We start from the raw sequence: 10141 nt of genomic DNA, 5'->3' as shown, positions 1-10141 counted from the left end.
TGAAGTTATGAAGATTATTGAAAGAAGATGGAAATATAGAAAGTGGTCAGTTTAGAATTAACCCCACCTAAAAGCTATAATGATTCATTCTGACACTTGCTCGCAGTTGACACTTGCTCACAGTCTAGTGCAACTTTTATCTATCTATCTATCTATCTATCTATCTATCTATCTATCTATTTATTTATTTATTGTTATTAAATTGGCAAGTTATTGATCAGTGAGAATAGTTTGAAATTTCACTCAGGAGCTATGGGTGACATCCTCACCTCCCTAATGTCATTGAAAATATATCTCCGTTTTCCCCATTTGAAACAGAATATTCAAAATGAAGCTGCTTTGAATGTAGAACTTGGCTGGAAATTGTTTGTACACATTTGCAGAGCACGTATAGAGAATTCAAAAATGTCATTAAGTTAGTAGGCTCAGTCTTGTTGCAAGATCACAGAGTTTAACACACAATAGTGTCTGAGCAAATCACAAAGATAGCCTGAATGAGATTTATCTTAACAGCTGTTCTTTCCTACTCTACACTTGAAGTAGTGACCTTATATCTGTTCATAATCTCTGAAGAAAAATAGAAAACAATCACCTCATAAATAAACAGCTAATTTAAGCCAGATGACCTGCCCCCTACCTGTTTAGTTCTAGTGACTACATGGAAAGGGTAACTAGATCAGATCTAGAAAAACATTATATACCTGCAAAGATATATGGGATGAATGTCACTGTCCTTGACCTTGTCCTCATGTCCCAGATAGCTAAAGGTTTTAGCACTCTATTGATTGCAGCTGAGCAAAAAGTACCTCAGGCATCTCTCTTCAGTCTGTTTTGCCACTACTTGTCTTGGGGATTTTTCAGAGGTGGAAATAAGCAAAATTATACAAACTTTTATTCACTGGTTTGTTTTGGAAATGGAAAAGAAAGAACAGTTCGTAAATGGATTCCTATTTTTTCCAGGTATTTCTCCATTCCTAATGAGCTGGAGTGCATAATAAGAGTGAGTGTTTTAACACGGTGCAGAGGAACAGTGACAAACCTCTCTGTAAGTGTTATTAGAAACTCCAAGGCTTCAAACCTTCCTCAGTTTTAATAAATGGGAGACTGCAAGAAAGTCAACAAAACACTAAAATATAAAAGATTTATTTTTTATTGCAATTTTCTTCCTTACAAGAAGAAAAAATAATATGTTTTCTTGTATTTAGTATAGTCCTTTCCAGTCTGACTTCAGAAAAAGAATTACAAAGATAGCTTTTAGTGCTTTATAAGAACTCTACAGGCCTTTTGTGTCTGCAAAAACCTCTTAGAAATTTCCCAAGAGAAGACTGTGTCATGCAGTTTCCAATGCTTAGAAATAACTATACTATAACTTCTGGCTAGCAATGGAAAGTAAATGAAAATCAAAATCAGGAATGATGCTTTTTTTTATTTATTTTTAAATGTAGTTTTGGTTTAGACTTGCCAAGTAATAAGCCAACTGTCATTTAAAATTATTAAATTTCCATTACTCCATTTATACTGTTGTATTTCCAGCAACTTTTTTTACTTTAACTTCTCTGAAGACATTTATTGTCTTTCAGATTTTTAAATAATAGCAGGTAGACTCCCTCGCATCAATAGTTCCCATGAAATTCACATTTAGATCCTGATTTAAATCCAGACTTGAGGAGATCTCACATTACAAGAGGCTGAAATACTTCACTAGTTGTATTTCCTCAGTTATGATTCCTTTGTTCATTTTCAGCTGGAACAATGGCATCATGATAAATTTTGCAAAACGATATGTTGCAGTGTCTCTATTAGTGAAATCTGATCAAGAACCATTGCTGGCAGAATGGTACTCTCAAAGGTGCAATCCAGACTTCAGGGATTCCCTTAGTACAAAAAGTAGAGACTGTAGCTGTAAAATTGTCTCCTGAAAAACATGATGCATGATGAACAGTGTCCCAGAACCACTTCGTATAGTGAATCCAAACTAGGCTGTTTCTCACAGTCTAGTCTGAAATCATTAATATAAAGTAGTTCTTTTCCTGGGACTTTCTAAACCTCAGAAGCAATTAATTAGGAGTTCTGTTTGTGGCCTTTATCTCCACAACCTTCTGGATTATTCAGGGGTGAAGAATTGAACCCTGAAGCCTCCGTTACAGATTTTCAGTTTCTTTTCTGTCAGCGTAATTATAGGAAGTCTTTTTTACTCAAAAAGTTCAATTAGCAAAACCTGAGTTTCCTTTTTCTCTCAAATGTAAGAATTTAGTTGAATGGATATAATAAATTTACTAATATAAATAAAGAACATAGTAGATAATCATTGTCAATTTATATTCAAACTAAAACTTTGGATATAAATCCAGACTGAATCTAAACTTTATTTAAAAGAAAACAACTGTATCTTGGTTCCAAATTCTTTGTTTTTTGCCTTCCAAAAAAACTAATGAAATACATATGAAAATATGCTACAGAAGAAGAGAATTCATGCTGAGCTGGATATGAAAGCAGTTGGGAAACCTACTGGCTCAGTGCCATACAGAAGATCCCCCAAATTCTGTCTGAGCAACCTGAGTTTGAGACAGATATGGGATTTCTAGATTTCAAAATCTGTACATATGCATAAGTGGATGACAGAATTAAGAAGGTGACGAGGAGTAAAAGAAAAAAAAGAATCATTTTACAGTACACATTCTTTTTTCAGTGATCCATACAGTACTGCAGAAGCTGCCTATTGACTTGGCAGCGGAGGAGACTAATACAAGTTCTGTCTTACAGGGGAAGAAACAACACAGACCTTAATGAAATAAATAAATACTTCTTCCAAATAATCAAGAGCAAGGGTGTGCAGCAATAAATATTTGGCACAGCACAGGAGGAGTAACAGGGTTTTCACCTGTGTCTGTGTGGTATAGAAAGCCTACTTGAAACTCTGCTCGATCATGATCTCAGTCTGGAGGACCTCATCTCTAGAATTCAAGGGATTGATGATCTGAAGATTATATTGGGTTTTACAGAAAAACAGCAGCTTTTACCCAGCTTCCCATATTGCAGTTTCACATTAACATTGGCTTTTGATGGATTTTAATTCACATCCACAGCAGATCATTATCCATTTGAGAAACAGATCTAGTATACCAATATAAACTACACACCTCATATTTTTCACCTATACCAAAAAGTGAGAAAATAACACACTGATGGGCTCTGTTTGAGCTAGAAGACAGAGAGGTGAAACGTGTACCACAATCCTGGAGTTGTAAAAGTCCATTGGGTAGAAAGATGGATTTTTTCACACAGCTAACATGTAAGTAAGCTTTTCTATAGCTTCATTTTAATGGTACTAGAGAAGTGGACATACATACTATGTCTTTAGTAATATAAGGGAAAAATAAAGGTATGGTGATGTTGCTGAAATTGTTTTGGACCTTGGGGTATTTGAATTCAAAATTTCATACCAGCTAATGGACTTTCTGTGTCTGATTCATGCTGCATAACTAAAACAGAGGTTCATATGCCAGAGTGTAGAAAAAAATATTAAGCAATGTAAAGGTGAAGTAAAATAAATACTAAAATTGAAAATATTTATTTTTGTATAATTTTGCTTAGAAAAATTTATTCTATCTCCAGCCTATGGTTTTACTCGTTTGTCAAATGTTCAGTGGCATTCTGAATTGAAGCTACATGTGTATTTATTAGTAGATACATTTGTACATAATACATGCTAAAGGAACAAAGACAATGCACTCTAACCTTTGTTTTCTTATTTGTAGAAAACATTTTCCTGATCTTGTATGTTGTTTTATACATCAGGGTGGCACTTTTTATATTTAAAAATATATATAATTGTGTATATGCATACATACCTGTATATATATTTTATATATGTGTGTGTGAATATATACGTGGACATATGTAGACATACTTTTTATATAAGTATATGCACACACACATATGTAAACCATGTTTTGATGTTCTTTTACATTTCCATAATGAGAAATCTACTTTACAGTCTGTGAAGATATTATATTTAAGGAAAACAGACTGTTGTGACTAGGTGAATTAGTTACCTGTCATTATATCTATCTATCTGTCTATCTGTCTGTCTGTCTATTTATTAGTTGATTTTTGTTCCTATTGATTGAATTTATATGCAGCAAGTGTGGGCAAAAGGCTGTCACTGAAGATTTAACTGATGAAAACCAATCGGTACATTTATTTTGCAATACTAGTACTTAAACGAGAAAGAAGAACAATAACAGTGTAAATTTAGTATTAGTAGTGGCTTTGATTTAAATATTGGTAACAAGGTGCCTTATTTTCTGGGTAACCTAGATGATGTAGTAATTTTCAACACTTCTTGTTTGTACAGATTCACAGAACTCTCCAAAATGGAAAGCAACTGGAAATAACCTGTGCAATTTCACGCTCAGTGGAGGGCCGATGTTGATCAGGTTGCTCATGTCCTGTTTGATTAGGGATGGAAATTTCACGTCCTCTGTGAGTAAGTTTTGACTCTCCTCACAACCCCAAAGGTTTCACTTTAAGCACAAATGAAATTTCTTTTATTCCCATCCGCAGAATTTATTAGGGGAGCAAGAATTTCAATTAAATTGTGTCAAAGAAACACATTACCTTACTAGAAAAACAGCAAATGCTCTACTTATTTTAAGAAAGGAAAAATTATTTATTTATGGTGAAACAAAATCTTTACTGTCAATGTGTGTTTTAAAAAACGGCAATGGGAGAATGCAGCATGCATTCAGAAAACATAATCAGATTTTTTAACGATTTGTCCTGAGGCTGTTCTAACTTAATATTTCCATTAGCAATATTGGCATTAGATAAAACATCTATTTAAAGGAATCAGATGACAAATTCGGTAGATGCCATCACAAAGAAATGTCTTGATTTCCAGAAAGAACCAAAATAGTTTGTGGTTTGGTGTGATGGTAATGAGATAAGATGTGATAATGTGACATCTAAATTAGAATTTTATTAATTAGATAAGTACAGTTATCCTACAGAGAATAATTCATTGTAAATGGCTAAGAAAGATTGGGTCCTGTACATTAAAGTCAATCACAGCATGACTATGCATTACCAATAGCCTGAAACAATGAAAAATTCAAATCTGATCCCAACATATATCTGATCAAGTATCTGAAGCAGAAGGAGGGAAGCTTTAAAGGAATATGATCACAGTTTCTGATACCTAATCTCCAGTCTTTGTGAAAAAGCAAAAGCAATCGCCTGTATTCAGGAACAACTGAAGAAAGAGCAGCTAAGATAACTGACAGAATGGAAATCTCATTTTATGAGGAGAATAAAAGAGCCTGCTTTTTTTTTTTGGCATTTAAAAGTGAAAATAGACGTGAATGGACATGTTATTACTAAGCAAATTCGATTACTAAAAGTAACTAAAGGTTATTAAATACAAGGACAACCTTGACACAAAAATAAATTACTGCAAACTGTAGATTAATTTAAATAACAGATCAAGCAAAATGTTTCTGTGCAACTAAATGGATTCTTTGGAACATCTAGTTCTTAAAAAAAAATAAGATTATAAACGCTGGACAAAACTATTAAGGAGATTATATGTTATGGTTACAAGAAGAAACAATAGACTCAACGTGCTGCCCATGATCTATTCTGAAAGCTGACGTGTAACTGGTGTTTATGCTGTAATTGCTGGAGAGAGGCGTGTTTTGTAAAGCTGTCTGTTGGAGCTCTACCTGTTAGAGTTTCACAAAGAATGGGCGATTTCAAATTTCTTGAACTTTTGTCTTCTTCAGGCTGAACTGCAAGTGTGTTAATATGGTTAGAATAAAAAGAGCAGAATAAATCAATGAGAGGGGATCCGTTAAATAATGCTTTTAGTGGCAGGTATTCATCAAATTTGTTCTTGTATACATTGAAACAAACTTCCACTTTGAAATAAGCTAAAAAATTTCATACAATTTTTCAATGTTTATCTGTCATTTCACATATTTCATAAATGGATCCATCCTTTATTAATAACTTTTTACAGTTCAGCAGTGTAACTATCTTAGGAAATACATCCTAAGGTAATTAAAGGTGAGGAAATGTATCCTTCCGAGTTGAACTAGTTGGTGCTTGAACTTCATAGTGCTAAACTGCGTTTCTGAATTCATATGTGTCTAGTGTTTGCCAAGATGTATTAAAACCAGAACACATTGCTAGCATTCTTGCATTTTGGCTTCAGTAAAATGTATTTTTTTTTTTATTTCAAGTATCAGAACTATACAGTTTGGACTAGTTCCAGTGCTGTTTTTCAGCACCATGAATCATTCAATAATTAACTTTCCAGAGCCAAAACATTAATTATTTAATTGTTTTTCTCCACCTGAGAAGTCACAGAACAAAAGGTTTTGGTGCCTTGTGTTCATGTTTATTCAAATCCCTTTCATCAGAAAGTTGAGCTGCAAATCTTGTGAGAACAGGCTCTCTCAAGAGCTTTCCAAGAGTGTTCCACAATCCAGCTTGGAAATGATTCAAAAAATAACTTTATTTTTTGTTATTTCACAACTTGCAGTTCTCTTCCTGTGTCAGAACTTAATATTGCAGACCAAAGGTGGAAATGATAAAAATTCAGAGACTTTTATAGAAGTGAAATTCCTGTTTTAGGCAGCTGATGTTTACTGTCTGAGCTAGGGGCAATAGTTTTAATGTTACATTAGTTAGAAAGCTATATGAGAGTCCGATGGCTCTGTTCTGAGTTTGCTAAATGACACTGTACAGCTATACATAACTTCTTTTAAATGAAACACAATCATACTTTGTAAAAAAATCTGTTTTTATTTGTCAACATACTACACACAAGCCGAATATTTGAAAGGTCATTTTTGTTGTTGTCACTACTGTAAACATTATTATTGCAGCTTCAACTGGAAGTTTTAGAAATGGTCAAGTAAACTTAATTACTGCTAAAATTTAGTCCTAATGCATATTTAATTTTACTAGATTGTTTTGAAATTACCCATCAGTGGTAATGTGTTTAAGCATGTGTTTTCCCAAACATGCTTTTCTTAATTCTAAAATTATTCCAAATTTTTCATTTTTTTATTGCTGATTAATATGTGCGATACATTTGCAACAATTAATAATTAAACTGCAATTTGTATCAGAATCATAATTGCTTACATAATGCTTCATTCCTTTGCAATTTTCCAATTGCATAATTATAAAATCAAATGAGTGTTTTATTAAGAGAAAGTGTTCCCTCCCAAGGAGTTTGAAAAATGCCTCAAACTATATCTGACCAAGCTCTACTGTTTGACTTCTAGCTTTATAACTGATATAATGGTTTATAATTATGGTACCTGACCATATAATGTTAACTAGTATGAGTAACTATTTTATTAAATATACGCAGCTTAACAAACCTAGAAGCCTTCCCATATGAAGCAGTGTGAAAACAACAATTCATATTGTTTATCTTCCATCCATGCTTGGGCAAAGTTCTCAGGTCATATAGGTTTCAATGACACCATTTACTACAAGTCACTGAGATATAAACAAATTGGGCAAATGAAACACTTGCCATTTAACAGAACAAAAGAATGACAGTTTGTCTCCATCCCCAGGCAAGAAGAGAAAGCTATTTTATTTTAAAGGTGATGCAAGACATTAGACATTGCTTGCTACTTACTGTAACTGTAGCTGTATCACTCAGTGTTCACAAAATGTTGAAAGCTAAGTTTTCTAAATAATTTCAATTGCAATCTCCAAGGTCAAGGTCTAGAATAATTGCCCAAGCAGCATAACAAATAGCTGCAGTTCTTGAAACTTGGCACCTGTCCCATCAAGGATATTCAGAAAAACAAATTTGGCTGAGCTGAAGACATCTTTAACATACAGTTTTATGTGTGATGTCCTTTTCACTTTAAAATGTAGTAAAATAAAGTTTGAAGATCAAGAAATGGTCCACAGATGGCTTTCCCTGCAATTAAATTACCAGGATGTGAAGATAGTTTTCTGTCATCTTCTGGTCATCTTCTGGTTCTCTAAGTTCTGCATCACTTTTTGTTTAGAGCCCAGCTTCAACAAATCAGAATAGAATCCCTCCCAAAATTTCTATGTATCTTATTTCTCCATAATCACCAAAGCCCAAATATTCTCAATAGCATGCCTTACAATATTCTTCGGAAAATATAAGGATAGATTTAAGTTTCTAGACATTGAGGAAGGAAATGGACTCAATATTCTCACTTTTTAAAATTATTTAATATAATTCTATTATAGAAATTGTGGTAGGAGAGTTACTGTTGCAGTGACACTATGTGAAACAATGATTTATGCTAAAACTTATATTTGGAAGCATTCATACTGAATGTTATTTCATCAAGGGCATGCAGATTTGAATATTTCTTTCCTTTGGTCCTGAAATGCAGTTGCTGTAAGCAGGGGCTCCATAACTCACAATTCTTTGCTGGAGTGAGTGGGGAGAAAATGTGAAGGTTGAATTGGGAAGTGATTGACAAGCTTGGAGTGCAGAGCTGGATTCTAGGTTTTCTGGGCTATGACGCTGAACTAATGCGTACACTTTTTGGTAAAACTCTAGCTTAGGTATTGAAATAGGCCCTCTAGGGCTTCCACTGTGAAACTGTCAGGTCATGCCAATAACTGCAGTTTAGAAACCATGGTATTTAACTTCATATCCATTGATGAACTATTTTCCTCACACGTAAGTTAAGACTACTTTAGTATTCTTCAGTCACTGCTTTAAGACCCTCTAAGAATTAATTAAGATCCTCTAACAATACATAATAGGGTGTGTAAACATACAAGTGGTCAGAATATAATCTGCTCTGGGCATGTTTATTCCAACATTACAAGAAGGAGGTAATTTTGATGTTTCACTGATTTGATGATCATTGCTTTCACAGGAGGTGAAATACAACAATGGGATAAAATATTTTTAATTATGCTACATTTGCTTGGAGAGGAGAGAGCAGTAACATAGTAGTGAATCTAAGAGAAATCATTTCATGATAAATCTTCAAATGCCTATCAAACTTAAAAAATAAAAGTCAAGTGCTGATATTCGAGTGAAATGAGTTGCCTTTGAATACAACTATAAATGTTATTAAGCACCACAAATTTTATAGTCAGACATAAACTTTTACTGTACAAGATATCAGCACTGAAATCAAACAAAGTCATAAAATATATATATATATGAAGACTAAACAATATTTAAGGTCTTAGGAACTTTTTTTTTTTGTCAGTCATGAAATGGATGCAATAAATTTCAAGTTCAGGATGATTTGTCTTGGTTTTATTTCGTTGTTTTATTTAATGGAGTAGCAAAGCAGCTAGTACCTACAGAGCATAGGCAGAAGATGACAAAATCATTTGACTTGTCTCATGGTACAGAAACAGAGAAGAGAAAGTGTGAAGGAGGAAAAATATTTTTAAACTTTCAGTATGATATTTGTTTTGCATTTGATCCTCTAAAATTTGCTCTTTGTCATTAACCACCATTCACAGTAGTGTGCTTTGGGAATGAGCTGAGATCGCTTAAATCAAAACCACCAATTTAAGTGGCTTTTGTTAGAAAAATTTTGTCGTTTTGTTACCCACATCATTATAATTTCTTTCAGGAAGAAAAACAAGAACAGGAAGCATGAGAGATACTGGAGATAGTTAAAACCATCTGGACATGGTCCTGGGTAACTGGCCACCTGGTCTAGGTGTTTCTGCTTGAGCAGAGGCTTGGAGCAGGTGACCTTCAGATAACAGAATCACAGAATCACAGAACTGTAGGGGTTGGAAGGGACCTCTAGAGATCATCGAGACCAACCCCCCTGCAAAAGCAGGTTCCCTACACCAGGTCGCACAGGTAGGTATCCAGGCGAGACTTGAATATCTCCAGAGAAGGAGACTGCACAACCTCCCTGGGCAGCCTGCTCCAGTACTCCGTCACCCTCACCGTGAAGAAGTTCTTACGCACATTCGTGCGAAACTTCCTATGCTGCAGCTTATGTCCATTTCCCCTCGTCCTGTCTCCACGTACAACTGAAAAGAGACTGGCCTCACCACTATGGCCGCCACACCTCAGATATTTATAAACCTGGATCAGGTCCCCTCTCAGTCTTCTTTTCTCAAGGCTAAACAGACCCAGTTCACT

The 10141-nt window shown here is 34.3% G+C and overlaps 1 long non-coding RNA gene across 1 annotated transcript; it reads left to right on the top strand.

Annotated features, from left to right (window-relative positions):
- The first annotated feature begins 264 nt into the window (after positions 1-264).
- On the top strand, positions 265-9810 carry LOC104916191. The gene is made up of 3 exons (XR_004159495.1): positions 265-1045; positions 4358-4485; positions 9615-9810. It is a non-coding gene; the product is annotated as an uncharacterized LOC104916191 (long non-coding RNA).
- Positions 9811-10141: the final 331 nt, after the last annotated feature.

This window comes from Meleagris gallopavo, chromosome 1 (assembly GCF_000146605.3).
Source record: "Meleagris gallopavo isolate NT-WF06-2002-E0010 breed Aviagen turkey brand Nicholas breeding stock chromosome 1, Turkey_5.1, whole genome shotgun sequence".
Taxonomy (NCBI): Eukaryota; Metazoa; Chordata; class Aves; order Galliformes; family Phasianidae; genus Meleagris; species Meleagris gallopavo.
This window is presented reverse-complemented; position numbering and strand designations above follow the sequence as displayed.